We start from the raw sequence: 17,183 nt of genomic DNA on the forward strand, positions 1-17,183 counted from the left end.
GCCGCGGTTTCAGGCAATGGCAACAATCATCCGAGGTCTGCAGAATTTCCCGACGACCTCGGCTCGCACTTGTCTCGGACTCCTAGGTCACATGGCTGCCTGCACATTCGTGACCAAATACGCCAGACTCCGCCTCCGCCTCTCCAAACTTGGCTCAACTTGGTATACCGCCCGGGCAGGGACCCAATAGACATGATAGTCACCATTCCCCCGAGCACTCTAGGTTCCCTAGACTGGTGGCTGACTCCCTCCCTGGTATGTGCAGGGCTGCCGTTCCATCCACCCCAACCCTCAATGTCCCTGACGACGGACGCGTCATCTCTCAGCTGGGGTGCTCACCTCGGACGCCTTCGTACTCAGGGCCTCTGGTCATCTCAGGTACTGGTGCTACACATAAATGTCCGAGAGCTGAAAGCAGTCCACCTGGCGTGCCAGGCATTCCAGCAACATTTACAAGGCCGTTGTGTCTCAGTGTTTACAGACAACACAACGGCCATGTATTACATAAACAAACAGGGAGGGATTCTGTCATAACTTTAGTCCCAGATTTGGACCTTAGCGTCCAAAATATGGGGGTTAGCATGAAAACCTCCAAGCTTAGTTACCAGCTTGGACCTGGTACTTGCTGCCACCACCCAAAAAATTAGAGTGTTTTGGGGCACTCTGGTCCCCCTGAAAAACCTTCCCTGGGGACCCCAAATCCCTTGAGTCTCACAACAAAGGGAAATAATCCTTTTTCCCTTCCCCCCTCCAGGTGCTCCTGGAGAGATATACAGACACAAGCTCTGTGAATCCAAACAGAGTGACTCCCCCTCTCCGTTCCCAGTCCTGGAAACAAAAGCACTTTCCTCTTCACCCAGAGGGAATGCAAAATCAGGCTAGCAAATCCAACACACACAGATCTCCCCCTAATTTCTTCCTCCCACCAATTCCCTGGTGAGTACAGACTCAATTTCCCTGAAATTTCCCAGTAAAGAAAACTTTAACAGGTTTCAAAAAGAAAGCTTTATATAAAAAAGAAAGAAAATACATAAAAATGGTCTCTCTGTATTAAGGTAACAAATACAGGGTTAATTGCTTAAAAGAAATATGAATAAAAAGCCTTATTCAAAAAGAATACAAATCAAAGCATTCCAGCACTTATATTCATGCAAATACCAAAGAAAAGAAACCATATAACTTACTATCTGATCTCTTTGTCCTTACACTTAGAAACAGAAGATTAGAAAGCAGAAACTACTTCTCCAAAGCTCAGAGAAAGCAGGCAGACAGACAAAGACCTCAGACACACAATTCCCTCCACCCAAAGTTGAAAAAATCCGGTTTCCTGATTGGTCCTCTGGTCAGGTGCTTCAGGGGAAAGAGACATTAACCCTTAGCTATCTGTTTATGACAACTCGATCTTCCCCCCTTTGTCAGGAGACCATCCGACTCGGGGACTTTTGCATAGCCCACTCAATAGACCTGGTAGCATCCTTTCTCCCAGGGGTTCGGAACACTCTGGTAGATCAACTGAGCAAGTCCTTCCTGTGCCACGAGTGGTCGATACGCCCGGATGTTATTCATTCGGTTTTCCAGAAGTGGGGAATTTCCCCACATAGACCTGTTCACTTCCCGCGCGAGCAGGAAATGCCAGATGTTCTGCTCCTTCCAGGGTCTTTCACCAGGATCAATCTCGGACGCATTCCTAATGCCGTGGAAGAACCGGCTGCTCTATGCCATCCCACCGTTCCCGCTGGTTCACAAGGTCCTGCTAAAACTCCGCAGGGACAGAGTGCACCTAATCATAGACTCTAGGACTGGAAGGGACCTCGAGAGGTCATCGAGTCCAGTCCCCTGCCCTCATGGCAGACCAAATATTGTCTAGACCATCCCTAATAGACATTTATCTAACCTACTCTTAAATATCTCCAGAGATGGAGATTCCACAACTTCCCTAGGCAATCTATTCCAGTGTTTAACTACCCTGACAGTTAGGAACTTTTTCCTAATGTCCAACCTAAATCTCCCTTGCTGCAGTTTAAGCCCATTGCTTCTTGTTCTATCATTGGAGGCTAAGGTGAACAAGTTTTCTCCCTCCTCCTGATGACACCCTTTTAGATACCTGAAAACTGCTATCATGTCCTCTATCAGTCTTCTCTTTTCCAAACTAAACAAACCCAATTCCTTCAGCCTTCCTTCATAGGTCATGTTCTCAAGACCTTTAATCATTCTTGTTGCTCTTCTCTGGACCCTCTCCAATTTCTCCACATCTTTCTTGAAATGCGGTGCCCAGAACTGGACACAATACTCCAGCTGAGGCCTAACCAGCGCAGAGTAAAGCGGAAGAATGACTTCTCATGTCTTGTTTACAACACACCTGTTAATGCATCCCAGAATCACGTTTGCTTTTTTTGCAACAGTATCACACTGTTGACTCATATTAAGCTTGTGGTCCACTATGACCCCTAGATCTCTTTCTGCCATACTCCTTCCTAGACAGTCTCTTCCCATTCTGTATGTGTGAAACTGATCGTTCCTTCCTAAGTGGAGCTCTTTGCATTTATCTTTATTGAACTTCATCCTGTTTACCTCAGACCATTTCTCCAATTTGTCCAGATCATTTTGAATTTTGACCCTGTCCTCCAAAGCAGTTGCAATCCCTCCCAGTTTGGTATCGTCCGCAAACTTAATAAGCGTACTTTCTATGCCAACATCTAAATCGTTGATGAAGATATTGAACAGAACCGGTCCCAAAACAGACCCCTGCGGAACCCCACTTGTTATACCTTTCCAGCAGGATTGGGAGCCATTAACAACTACTCTCTAAGTACGGTTATCCAGCCAGTTATGCACCCACCTTATAGTAGCCCCATCTAAATTGTACTTTCCTAGTTTATCTATGAGAATATCATGCGAGACTGTATCAAATGCCTTACTAAAGTCTAGGTATATCACATCCACCGCTTCTCCCTTATCCACAAGGCTCGTTATCCTATCAAAGAACGCTATCAGATTAGTTTGACACAATTTGTTCTTTACAAATCCATGCTGGCTATTCCCTATCACCTTACCACCTTCCAAGTGTTTGCAGATGATTTCTTTAATTACCTGCTCCATTATCTTCCCTGGCACAGGAGTTAAACTAACTGGTCTGTAGTTTCCTGGGTTGGTTTTATTTCCCTTTTTATAGATGGGCACTATATTTGCCCCCTTCCAGTCTTCTGGAATCTCCCCCGTCTCCCATGATTTCCCAAAGATAATAGCTAGAGGCTCAGATACCTCTTCTATTAACTCCTTGAGTATTCTAGGATGCATTTCATCAGGCCCTGGTGACTTGCAGGCATCTAACTTTTCTAAGTGATTTTTTACTTGCTCTTTCCTTATTTTATCTTCTAAACCTACCCTCTTCCCGTAAGCATTCACTATACTAGACATTCCTTCAGACTTCTCAGTGAAGACCGAAACAAAGAAGTCATTAAGCATCTCTGCCATTTCCAAGTCTCCCGTTACTGTTTCCCCCTCCTCATTGAGCAGTGGGCCTACCCTGTCCTTAATCTTCCTCTTGCTTCTAATGTATTGATAAAAAGTCTTCTTGTTTCCCTTTATTCCCATAGCTAGTTGGAGTTCATTTTGTGCCTTTGCTTTTCTAATCTTGCCTCTGCATTCCTGTGTTATTTGCCTATATTCATCCTTCGTGATCTGACCTAGTTTCCATTTTTTATATGACGCCTTTTTATTTTGTAGGTCACGCAAGATCTCAAGGGTAAGCCAAGGTGGTCTTTTGCCACATTTTCTACCTTTCCTAACCATCGGAATAACTTGCTTTTGGGCCCTTAATAGCGTCCCTTTGAAAAACTGCCAACTTTCCTCAGTTGTTTTTCCCCTCAGTCTTAATTCCCATGGGACCTTGCCTATCAGCTCTCTGAGCTTACCAAAATCCGCCTTCCTGAAATCCATTGTCTCTATTCTGCTGTACTCCCTTCTACCCTTCCTTAGAATTGCAAATTCTATGATTTCATGATCACTTTCACCCAAGCTTCCTTCTACTTTCAAATTCTCAACAAGTTCCTCCCTATTTGTTAAAATCAAGTCTAGAACAGCTTCCCCCTAGTAGCTTTTTCAACTTTCTGAAATAAAAAGTTGTCTGCAATGCAGTCCAGGAACTTATTGGATAGTCTGTGCCCCGCGGTGTTATTTTCCCAACATATATCTGGATAGTTGAAGTCCCCCATCACCACCAAATCTTGGGCTTTGGATGATTTTGTTAGTTGTTTGAAAAAAGCCTCATCCACCTCTTCCGCCTGATTAGGTGGCCTGTAGTAGACTCCCAGCACGACATCACCTGTATTTTTTACCCCTTTTAGCCTAACCCAGAGACTCTCCACACTTCCGTCTCCTATGTCCATCTCCACCTCAGTCCAAGTGTGTACATTTTTAATATATAAGGCAACATCTCCTCCCTTTTTCCCCTGTCTATCCTTCCTGAGCAAACTATACCCATCCACACCAACATTCCAGTCGTGTGTATTATCCCACCAAGTTTCAGTAATGCCAATAATGTCATAGTTGTATTTATTTATTAGCACTTCCAGTTCTTCCTGCTTATTACCCATACTTCTTGCATTTGCATATAGGCATCTAAGATACTGGTTTGATCTTGCCTCCCAGCTTTGCCCTGACCCTCCTTCCTCTCTGCCATTAACATTAACACTGGTATGCCACGCTGCTCGACCTGTCGATAGCCAACCCAATTACCCTGCCACTCCACTCAGACCTCATAACTCAGGACCACAGCAGTCTTCGCCACCCAGGCCTGCAGGCCCTTCACCTCACGGCGTGTCTGCCGCGTGGCTAAACCAGTCAGAGTTGTGTTGCTTTGCCTCAGTACAACGAGTACTCCTGGGTAGCAGGAAGCCTTCCACTTGGTCAACGTATGTGGCCAAGTGGAAGCATTTCTCCTGCTGGTGCGGAACGCAGAATGTTACTCCCACTGAGGTCTCGATCCCTACCATCTTGGACTACCTCTGGTTTCTTAAGCAGCAGGGCCTCGCGGTATCTTCATTGAGGGTGCACTTGGCTACCTGGTCTTCGGTCCACACCTTCGCTTCACATTATGCTCTAGTTCAACAGTCCAGAGATGATGCAGCCTTTGGCTCAGCAGTTTTGCATTCTGCAACATCTCACTCCGACCCCACTGCCTAGGTAGGGCTTGGGAATCACCTAATTGGAATCGATATGAGCAAGCACTCGAAGAAGAAAAGACGGTTACTCACCTTTGTAACTGTTGTTCTTCGAGATGTGTTGCTCATATCCATTCCAAACCTGCTCTCCTTCCCCACTGTCGGAGTAGCCGGCAAGAAAGAACTGAGGGGTTGCTGGGTCGGCAGGGGTATATATCCAGTGCCATAGAGGTCCCACTCCAGGGTGTGCCCAGCCAACCCACTGAGTGTTGCTAGGGTAAAAGTTTTCCGACGGACATGCACGTGGCGCGCACACACCTAATTGGAATGGATATGAGCAACACATCTCAAAGAACAACAATTACAAAGGTGAGTAACCATCTTATTCCCGGTCCCTGTTCCATGTTGCCTCACCTCCAGGTCACACTAGCTGCATAGCAGAGGATCTACATGAGCAGCAGTGAGTTGTCTAGGAGGTCATTTGTGATGGCTTTTTTGCCATCAGGAGCCAGGAAAACATTGCACCAGAGCTGGAAACTGATCTTGAATATTCAAGATGGGTGAAGACATGCAATCAGTTGAGGGAGCTGTGGGCATGGTTTACACAGCCCTCCAAGTCTAGTCCTGGTTGACTAGTGGGGAACTATGAATAACCTGTGGTCTTTACGAAAAATCAGTGACAAGCTACCAAACCAAGCATCGATTTACATTTTCAAGGCAAATGTCAAGAGCAAGGGGAGAGAGAACCCTTTTATTAAATGAAAGCCAAATTTCTCTCTTGCGCCTGTGTCTCCAAATTAGGCAGGGTTGCAGCCCAGCTCTGTATGATCTCATATACATGGAGCTTATAAAACACGTGTTACCTATGTAGCCTTTGCATATGTTCCATATGTCTTTGATCCACATGGGAGGTTTTATGTTCCTGCCTCTTGCCCCTTTACACACCACGGCTGTGTCACTTTCATGATTCTAGACATGTCATTTCTGAAGAAATATATATCCTGTTGTTGGGGAATTTTTGTTCTGTTAATTGTCAAGTGTCTGGTGGGTAATGAGCAATGGAGGACTAACTGGAAGCAAGAGGGAATAAAATAGGTATTAGTTTGTTTCTGTTCTTAATTAAGAGGATATATAATACTGTGGGGAAAGTTTTTAACAAATGGCAGGAGGGGTTTTTTATCATTAAAAAAGGATTAATTGGAAGCATCTTATAAGTTAACAAAGAAGCTCTGTGTTTTTTCCTTTTAGGTATCACACCAGGATATAACTAGCAAACAGCAAAGCAAAGGCCTAAAAGACCATTTCTATAGGCATGTGACTAAGAATCTCAAACAGCCAGAAGGGGAAGAGAGAGGTCCCAGTTTCCTTGGTAGTGCAAAAATGGTAAGCACCTGGCAGAGTGTGGCCAAGAGGAGAATTAGGAAAAGTAACTAAATACCTATTTACCCTAAAGGGTACTGAGCAAACTCTCTGTGAATTAATTTTCTCTATATTAATTCAAATTTTTAATTTTAAGTTCAGTAACTTGACTGCTATTCTTTAAAAAGTTAATCAGCTGGAAGCAAACACATGTGTTACTAAATAGTCCCCTGAATAAACAGACCAGGGAGGTAATGAAAGAAACTATGCTTGACTGTGACATTTTCTTCCTATCAAATGAAAAATATTCCAAATCCTGAAGATCTTGCCATCTACCAGCCACATCTAATAAAAAGGCTTCCCGTTGTCTGCCTTGTCAATCAGGCCCAGTCATGTTCTGCTCTGAGAATATGAATATGCATTTTATAGAACAGAGGGTCCAACATGACACATCGCATTCAGCTTGAAATTCTGTACAAATGGGAATTATGGACATGATCCTGCTTCCACTGAGGTCAATGGTAAAACTTCCAAGCTGTAGGACAAGGCCTTTAGAATGCAACAGGCTATAGATGTGGCTCGGGGAGTAGCGGGTAGGTGCTCATTATCTGAGATGCTGAATCAAATGTAATTGAATCTCTCAATCTAGACAGAACAGATGATGGCAATGTATGCCCTCAGGAAAAGGGGTTTTCCACCATTAGAGTTATATTATTACCTTGGCAGGCACTGATAATCTTAAAAGTGCAGTGGGGTTATACCACCACTTGTAAAATGCTTCGCGAGGTCCAAATTAGGTGAAACAGACCAAGTTTCTGCAGCATCCTGTCTTCCTGTGGGTGAGGTTTGGCGAGCTACAAAGGGACAGAGACTAGTCCTCCAGTCCTGCATCTAAATATCCTAAGGTCTGGGACAAACTTGTGGATCTAGCATTCACCTGTGCTTGGATCACAAACACCTCCTCTAAAAGGGGATGCATGTTCAGAGTGGCAGTCTGCAGAGAGAGGTCAATAGTGATTCCCAGGTTATTTCATCGTGGGTTTACTGATGCTGTGTAAAGTGAGCTATCCATGGCTCTGCCACCTCCCTGCCAACCATGCCCTCTGCAGAGCACCAAACCGTCAGTCAGCGAAGAGGGTCCAATGGTAGCTACCACAGTCAGAAGCACAATGTCAAAATCTAAGATAAGGGGAAGGATAACGCTGTGCCGATTAGATTCACCTCCTCTCCCTCTGACAGGCTTTTGGCTGTTTTCTGCTCCTTTCATCCCTTCACGGGTTAAAACGGAAGGTGTTTGTCTGATTCGAATATGTACACAGTGCAGATATAAAGGACTTCCGCAACCGGGATCAGAACAGAGCATTCCTGCTGCTGTTGCTCAAGTGAGAGATTCTAGACACTCGTATTGCAAAGACATTCACACAAATAAATGCCATCGGGCAGAGTATCAATGCTGTCTGCCCACAGGCAGTTCTTCCTGTTCAAGCCTGGGACCATGGCGTACTAACGCACCAGGGAAGTGAGATCTGGAGCTGATTTTTGAAGGTTTCTGTTCAATATATCTAATTTTTTTCTGCACTTTAAAAACTGTCAGATACTAATTCAGGTGTCTGCCCCTTCCCTCCCCATTTCAACTCGCCTAATCAGCTGCAGCACCAAAAATGAAATGATGTTTTTTGCTGCACACGTGGCCATGATTGTGACGGTCTCCTTTTGCCATAATGTAGTGGCGCTAACTAAAGGGTATAAACCGTTCACTCCATGTGTTGAGGTCCTGGTTTTTGCTCCCCTGTGGCCCAAAGTTCCTTTGCAGCTGTTCACATAGTGGAGGTGCAGACTGCAAACAGACTGGTCAGCTGCTGCATGCTGTGCTCAGGCAGAATGCCAGCAGCCTGCTGGTGGGGAAGTTGGCAGGCAGGGGGAGTAGCTGGAATCCACTTAGCTTAGACAAGAGACTCCCTTCTGGCATGTCCTGCGATTGTCACTGCTGAAAAGTATTTTGCTAACAAAGCCTGGATTGGTGTCAGTCAGGCAAACTCAGCCCACTGGTCCCCTGGAATAAATCACCTGGGGAAGTTATCAGCAGATCTCAGACTCCAGTCTCTTCCCTAGTGGGTTTCTAATTAGCCCCCTGTGAGCAGCCCTGTAATTTGACTGAGACAGGTGGGAATCTTTCCTTTCTATTATTTTATAGGAGGAAGGATGGTCTTGTGAATAAGGAACATGAAGACTCAGGATTTTGGGGATCTATTCCCAGGTCTACCACAGACATTGTGTGTGACCTTGGACATGTCACTTATCTTTTGTAGGCCAGATTAATCCTGCCACCAGTGCAGGAACCAAGAGGGGAGGCTTGGTGCTTCCTCTATGCTGAGGTTGGTGGGGCCAAGTTGACCCCCTGAAGCAGGTTAGTGCAGCCTTAAGGATGTTCTAACCACTGTCATAACCTCACGTTCCATACGGTCAGACCCTGCCACATGTCCACCCACCCCCAACAGACTCCCTTCCCTAGATTATCCTGCTAGGATTGAGCCAATGGCACCATCTCTCCATTTCTAACAGAGAGGGCCTCTTGTGTTGGGGGTATTCTGCTGGGGAGCTGCACAAAAGCAGTTAATACCTTCCTCTGGGCATCAGTTTCCCCATCTGTGAAATGGAGATAATTGTACTTTCTTACCATGCAGGGGGGGTTGAGTCTTTATTTATTAATTCTTGTGATGTTCCCTGAGACCCTTGGATGGAACAATTTTGGGTTGTGTTTTTATTTTATTATTATTATTTATTTTATTGTTATTATATAAGAGTTCTGCTTATTCAGTCCCATCAAGTATCAAATTCTATTAAGGCTCAGTGGACCACAAGTGAACATTAGCACTAAAGCACAAACTTCTTTACCCATTATTCAAGAGCCTAGAAAGACTGTGCACAATAAATATATTCATGACCTTAGGCCCAATCCTTCAAATATGAACTACCAGGTAAAGTATGTACTACTTTGAGTAATCCCACTGTCTTCAATGGTTTATACATTGTGCCCAGTAATAAGTGTTTACAAGACGGAGGCCTAAATTAGTGTTTTACGTAGAAGCCAAAATGCTTTTTTCAATGGTCCGATTCTCTTCGTAACCTGAGAAGTGCAGGGATCCAATATAACTTCACTACTTAAGTGTATTTCCTTCAAAAATATTTTTAAAAACATTTGTGTGTTGTGTATGTATTTATGCAGACGTGCATGCGTGCACACATATATACACCTGTATTTACCTTTTCTTCTGCCAATCCATGCCCATTTCCATAGAAACAGAAGTGAAATCATGAATCGGCCTCCAGAAACTGAGTTATTTTCATTTTCCTACACGCAGGGTCAGAAAGGCTGCGGGTGCCAGCAGGCAGCTGTCAGCTCATAGTGAGAACTTTCCCTTGTACATTTCAGCAGCTGGCTGTCATCTGACAACTACAAGTACCAGGTTTGCAAAAAACAGTTACAGACTTCAGAACCCTTTCAGCTTTGAACGCCTATTTGGGTTGTGGAGCCCTGGTGTTTATGCTTTTGGATTTAGGTGTGCTGGGAGGACTGTTAGTAAGTTAAATATCACCTGTTGAGAATCCCTGTTCGCTCTGTCTAGCTGTTGGGTTTGGGAGGGGTCAGCATGGAAGGTCTGGACCCAGACAGTGCCATTTATGTCCACAGAGGCATAACTTTGAAGTTCTTGCCCTTGAGTCAGAGCACTGGTTAATGTGCTGCATGAATGATTGATAAACATTCTTTGGTCTCCTTCACAGTTCATTGCCCCAGTTAGACAATGATGATGAACATGCAAGGCTCTACCGTATATACTCGCTTATAAACCAACTCCCGGAAAGCCAATCCCCTTCTCTTCCCTGCAGACACTAACAAACATAAACTGATCCTTCTCCCACTGTCCCTATGCTCCCCAGCTAAGACATTATGGCAGAGTCTTCCTTAAATAGGAAGTAACTTAGGGGACCCATCAGCAGAACTCCTGGCTCCCCTTTTTCCCTGCTTGACTAGTGTATAAGCCAAAAGTTTTGCCTGGAAATTGTGCTTAGCTTTATATATCAATAAATATGGTATTTGCCTGAACTGCCCTGAATGAGTCACCATCACAAATATGCCCAGCCAGAAACTCCAGATTCTACATCTACCGGGTGTCTGTGCTTAGCGCGCATGTAGCAGCTATTCCAGCAAGCCAGCTGCAACCAAGAATTACCTCGCTGTAGCTGCACTTATCAAATCTGTACTTTGTAAAATATGGCTTTGTGAAGGTTCTCAGATCAAACCCAGTCTTACTACAGAACAGTGCCGTAAAATGCCAAAGCTCACCGCTGTCAGAGGAAGGGCTTCCACTGTGAAAAATAGGCATGCAGCAAAACACCACGTCTTAGTTACAGACAGATGGCTTTAAATTTAAACTGATTAAAAGGCCATGCTAATAGCACCACTACTAATGCCACATTAATTGGTAGGAATGTTCGTCACATCCAAGGCTGGCTCTATTATACAGGCAGAACAGGTGGTAGCCTGGAGCAGCAAAATGTTTAGAGATTGTGAGAAGTGAAGGACGTGTTTTCCAGTTTGCCATGGGCATGAACAGCCATAGACCTGATGCTAATCTGAGAAGGGAAGAAACTATTAGCAATCGGCCATTTTGGCTTTGTTCCAGTGGCCTAGTATTACCGCTTTGCAATGCCCCAGAGGGGAAATATGGGTTCAATTATGGACACTAGGCTTTCACTTGTAAGGCTGATATGGGCAGCTAAGGGAGGCAGCATGCTCAGCCCATTAGCGGAAGGGGGGTGTGACAGAGAGTGTTACAAGATGCTCAGCGGGAATCTTTCCTGCCAATCAAGGCACAGCAAAAAAAAAAAAGTCCATTCAGTCTAGCAAATGATGGTTGAACCACGGGCTTCTCCAGGGAATACACCACAGTATTCTACAGCAACAGCCCAAAACACTGCAGTGTTGTTAATATAAGGCACAGTGTACTTTTCAAAATAAGATTAGAATCAGTAATGCTGAATGAGACCTCCGGCCAGTAAATTAGGCATCAGTCTGCAATGTGGCATGGCTGCAGAAAAGATGTGCCTGACTTAGGGGTTGTATTATGAAGAGGTGACAGGTAATGCTCACTCAAAGAACTGACATGTGCCTGGAAACTTCACGTCTCTTAACAAAGTGTATGATGAGAAAATATGCAAAGGCATCATGGAGTGGGGGAGGAGGGGGGAAAACAGGGGAAGGAAACAGAGATTCTGTTACCTCCCTGCTCTCTGCTATGGCCGCATCTGAAATATTGCATTCAGTTGTGGGTGCCTCTTTACCAAGATAGTGATCAATGAGAGGGAGTTCAGAAGAGATCAATAAAAACAACCGAGCAGCAGGAGGAGTTGACTTCTGAGGGATGATTTTAGATAACTAAATAGGTATAGCTTGACTAAGCTAGAGTTCATGAGGAACCTGATGGCTGCCTACAAATACTGGAAAGGTGAATACACCAAAGAAGAGAAATGAATTAACGTGGCACCTAGGAGCATAAATAGGAGGAATGGGTGAAATTAAGCAAGGAAAATGTAGGCTAACAGGTCTGACAGTGAGATCTACTGGACTAGGAAGTGGTGTAAGGCAGTTTCCTTGGGGCATGTAAGCTAGATTGGAGAAAGCAGTAGAGAATATACTGTAGAGAAAATCCTGACTGACAAGAATACAAGCTGGATGATACCAGAAGTGCTTCTAATGTCTATGCAAGGTTGTCAACTCTTGCCATGTCTGATATTTTAATTAAAGTCCCAGCTGCTGGAGTTCTGTCATTACATGAGAATCTCAACTTTAATTTCTTACAACAAATGTTCCTAGACGTGATTGTGGAGAAAAGTTTGAAAATGTTACTTGAGTGTAACCTTCAAGACTCAAGAACCAGAACACAGATAAAAATAACCTGTTTTAAATCACATGATTTGTAAGACAATCTCATGATTTTTGGTGGTCCAACTCATGATTTTTGAGTTGTTGGCGCTGACAATATACATTCTAGTATTTAAAAAAAAAATCAGACACTTCTTCCATTCATGAATATTATGCTTGAAAATCATGTTGGGTTTCCCCTGCAGTTACTTATCTGTGCGGGTTAAACAGCAGCCTGACTTGTAAGGACAGAAACATTTCAAGGGACTTTTTAAACTTCAAAGTAGTTTTCCTCTGTTACTGATTCACTCCCCCTCAGAGATTTTCAGACTGACGTTTTCCACTTCTGATTTGTGATTTGCATACAAGTTCTACTTCCTGCTGCAGAGCCTGTTCTGCAACTTACCTGAAAGAGAAAGAGAGAGAAAGAGAAAGGAGAGCGTAAAGGGAGAAAACAAAACCAGAGATCCACAGGAAAAGAGTGTGCAGGAGAAAGCCCAACAGTCGCCCTCTACCCTTGATCAGTCCAGCGTCCAGTCCTGCTAGCCCCAAGGTAAGAGCTCTTAAAGATACTGCCACTCCTTGTCACAAATACTGTTTGTTACTAACCACTGACCCACTTTGCCTCTTGGTTTTCTCTCTCTTCTTTCTGGGCTCTACTCTCCTTTTTATTTTGCCCATTTTAGCAAACAGTTTAGCAAACAGTGAGTTTGGCAAAGAGCTCACTGTGCTTCAGCTGCTTTGCTTTACGGATTTGGAGCAGGACTGTCTGTGAGTAAACACTCTGGAAATGGATGACATACGTAGTGTTTCTATGTCGTCCGAAGGGCCTAAGCATTTATATAGACGTCTGAAAAATGCCAGCGACGGGCCTGATCCTGGCTGGCCATTGCATGGGTGTGCCACTGGTAGGTAACTTGCAAGGAACTTTCACCTCTACTCCTCTGTGCCCCCCACACAGGGGTCAGCCAGTGAGCCTGCATTCTTCTGAGTGGTGGTACAGCTGTGCTCCCCAGGAGCTTCCGGGGGAATTGTGGCCCCGTTGGGACAGTGGTTTTGCACTGCCTGCCACACAGGCCCATGTCTCACTGCCTACTTGGCCATAATGAGGGGTTGTTTCCCGGTAATCTAGGAATTGCCTAAAAGGCTGAAGAGCAAATCATTATGGAAAATGAATGAAGAAATAGGATTATAGACCAAGATGAAACACTTCCAGCCTGATGTTAATATCAGAACAGATTGCAAGTGATCTGATATGAATTTGAAAAAATCAGCTATATACCTGATACATTAACATCGCTTTCAGAATACTCTGTTTGGCAACTCTTGCTGGCTAGTGAGAACAGTAAATCTGCCCCATATACTGTGCCTTACAGCTGCAACTTCTGGGATGTGCCTAAAGAGTACCAATCTAGCCCTGTGTTAGCTGAGAATGTATTCCACTTAGAAGCATCTCATAAAAGCAAATCTTTTGCCACTGAAATAAAGAAAACACAATTACATTAAAATCAGTAATTCAGTGGTCAAAGTTATGGTTATGTTTTGATAAAATATGGCTTAGCATGCTCAAGGGGCCAGATCTAGTGCAGGCTGCATTTATTATAGCTCATATGCATGTGTGTGCTTATTTTGTGGACAGTTCAGGAATTATGATGTTAACGATTCATTTCCTTGTTTTCAAAAGCTTGCATTTTGTTATTGATGTGATATGCAAGCCTGTTGTTGTCATTTAGCAACATTAACTAGCATTTTAAATAATGTAGTTGTTGTTTTAGACCAGGGATCGGCAACCTTTGACACGCAGCCTATCAGGAAAATCCACTGGCAGGCCAGGACGGTTTGTTTACCTGCAGTGTCGGCTGATCACACCTCCCACTGGCCAATGGGGGCTGCGGGAAGCAGCATGGGCCAAGGGATGTGCTGGCCGTCACTTCCCGCAGCCCCCCATTGGCCTAGAACAGCGAACCGCGGCCAGTGGAAGCTGCAATCAATTTGTTTTTGTCCTTTGACCCTGGGCATAGGTCCCAAATGGCTCCCCTGTTTGCAGCACTGCACACTGCTGAAAAGTTTTGGGCCTGACTTCACTTAGTTTTAGGAAGGCTGTGTCCAATCTTTCTACAGAGCAAGCTGTAGCATTTCACTTCTTTATTTAGCCTTATATGGCCCCATTCCCATAGTGTCTGAGCACCTCAGAGGCTTAATGTATTTATCCTCTCAACATCATATGAGTTAGGAAATACAGTTATCCCCATTTTATGGCTGGGGAACGTAGGGACTGAGACTCACTCGAGGTCACAAAGGAAGTGCGTTGTGGATCAGGGAAAAGAATCCCAGTCTTTTGACTCCCAGGCTAACATCATAATCACTGCACTATCTTTCCTGTCCAGCCCTCTTGCGCCTGGCTAAAGCATAAATTAATGTACATCCAAACCTTTCCAGATGAGTGTAACTTCCACCCCTTTATTTATGTATTGCATATCAGACCGGAAGAGGTTTTTCCCTTGTCCTAACGTACCCTTTTCTATTGATTAACACACAAACATATGACTTTAATCAAATTGCTCTTCAACTCTCAAAGCTCTCTGAAAAAGAATGAGAGCACAAGCACCTTCTTTTTCTGCAGATTCCTTCCTCTCCCTTGTCAGAAGTTGTCTAATCAAAACCAGGCAATTGGAGGTATTCTGTGGGGATGTGAATCTTGAGCTTCAAACTGGAAAATATATGGAATGCTTTTTGGTTGATTATGAAATCCTTAAACTGTAAAGATGGGTCTGAAGCTGACCCCCAGCTACAAACGCTCTTGAATGTTAAGGGAGTTTGGCCCTGCTATTGAATTCTGGACCTAAGGCCTAGCTCTATTGACCTGGAAAAGTGAGTGTCTGCTCATTTTGTCCCCTGGAACTCCCGCCAGAGACATCCAAAGCAAACTGTGTCCAGAACAAGCATATGATGCAGTCGTTTTATTGTGAACATTGTGCTGTCCAGGACTGTTCCAACAGCACAGTAAGCACTCCCTTGGCTCTGATGTTTTCGGTTTATCTGGCAGGAGAAATGGAAGAACTTCTCTCAGTCTGGGAACTGTTGCAAGGAAGTTTGGAAGAGTTTGGTCACAAGAGCTTGAGCCACTGTCTATCAGCTCACTTAAGACCAACTCTCCAAGGCTATTTATTTAATTAATCCATGTTACAAAACTTTGAGTATGGGACGAGGAAGGAACAAGAGGAGACACAGGCTGTTAATGAGATTTTTTTCCATTTATTTTTACAAAATTTGCTGCTAGAATGTTAATTCCCTTTACTAAAGGCCTCACTTTATGATTTGCAGGAGTCCATGCAAAAATTCAAGTTGGTTATCAGTAATCTTCAGTATAGCCATGGTAGAGTGACCATAGTTCCCTAAACTAAAAACGGGACACCAGGTAAGAGATAGTCAGTGCTCACAGGCTGGCCCAGGCCCTGCCATGTGGGTATGGCCCAAGCTGCCTGGTGTCGCTGTTTGCCCAAGCCAATGTCCTGGACATCACAACTTTTTTTTTTTTTTTGGCAAAACTGGACATTTGTCCCATTTGCTCTTGCCTGAACGTTCCTCCATAGCCCTCAATCAAGAGCAAATGGGAAAAATGCCCAGTTTTGCACAAAAAAAAAAAAAAAAAGTCATGACATCCGATACAGAGCTTAAAAAAGGGGACTGTCCTGGCCAAAACAGGACATATGGGCACCTTAAATCATGGGGGAATACTAAATTCTTGGAGCTTTCCGGCAATATGAAAATACCGACTAAAATAGTTCTATATATTTGAGGATGGGATTGGGCCATAAACTACATTCTCCAATTTGTCTCAGTGCTAGAGGAGGAATCAGATCATGGTTTGCTGAGGGTATTTTGATATGCTGAAGGACTCCTTTATCTCAGTTCTTGACAACAGGGGCTCAAGTAAGTTGTCTGTCTTGTGCTCTATTTTCAGCATATGTTAAATAGAAAAATGTCAAGAGAAATTGCATGAAAATCTACAGCATGAGAATATAACAGGATCAAGGTCTCAGTTTTACATCTTTTCTAAAAGCTGGGACCTCCAGCAGAATAGTAACATCATACTGAAGCACTGGTTCGGTATAGACTTGGAAGGAAGAATGTTACTTACTGAAACATCAACATTGCAAACCACATGTGGGTTTTCTTTTGGAAATTTCCACCAAAATATGGACTGAGCCTGCTGCCAGCATCACCCCAAAAGTGGATAGGGTTCCCTGGCATGCAATGTTTTCACTTATCCCTTGGGTAGCCTCTTGCACAGGGCTTCTGCAATTTAAAGCTGCTTTCTCCCACCAAAACCACTGAGAGAGGACGACAGAATCATAAAAATGTAGGGCTGGAAGGGACCTTGAGAGGTCATCTACTCCAGCTCCTTGCACTAAGACAGACCAAGTATACCTAGACCCTCCCTGACAGGTGTTTGTCCAGCCTGTTCTTAAAAACCTCCAGTGATGGAGATTCCACAACATCCCTAAGTAACCTTTGCCAGTGCATAACTATCCTTAGGGTTAGAAATAATGATACCCAGTGGCATATAAACCAAGCCCTAAAGAAAATTTGCAATCTCAGTGCCCAATAAATGGGCCAGAGAAGATGGATTTCTCAAACATTGCATACAATGGGTTTAATTCACATCCTCTGACACAGGGTAGCCAAAACTGCACCCCTATACACCAGCCAGAGCCACAGAACCTGAGGGATTAAGA

The 17,183-nt window shown here is 44.1% G+C and overlaps 1 protein-coding gene across 3 annotated transcripts in view; it reads left to right on the forward strand.

The window, feature by feature from the left end:
• Positions 1-12,857: 12,857 nt before the first annotated feature.
• TRAF3IP2 (TRAF3 interacting protein 2) overlaps positions 12,858-17,183 on the forward strand; it is a 39,552-nt gene continuing 35,226 nt past the window's right edge. For all 3 annotated transcript variants that reach the window (XM_050949676.1, XM_050949678.1, XM_050949677.1), the window contains exon 1: positions 12,858-12,997. The gene's annotated coding sequence lies outside the window, so the exon portion shown is untranslated. The remainder of the gene's footprint in view (positions 12,998-17,183) is intronic.

This window comes from Gopherus flavomarginatus, chromosome 4 (genome assembly GCF_025201925.1).
Source record: "Gopherus flavomarginatus isolate rGopFla2 chromosome 4, rGopFla2.mat.asm, whole genome shotgun sequence".
Taxonomy (NCBI): Eukaryota; Metazoa; Chordata; order Testudines; family Testudinidae; genus Gopherus; species Gopherus flavomarginatus.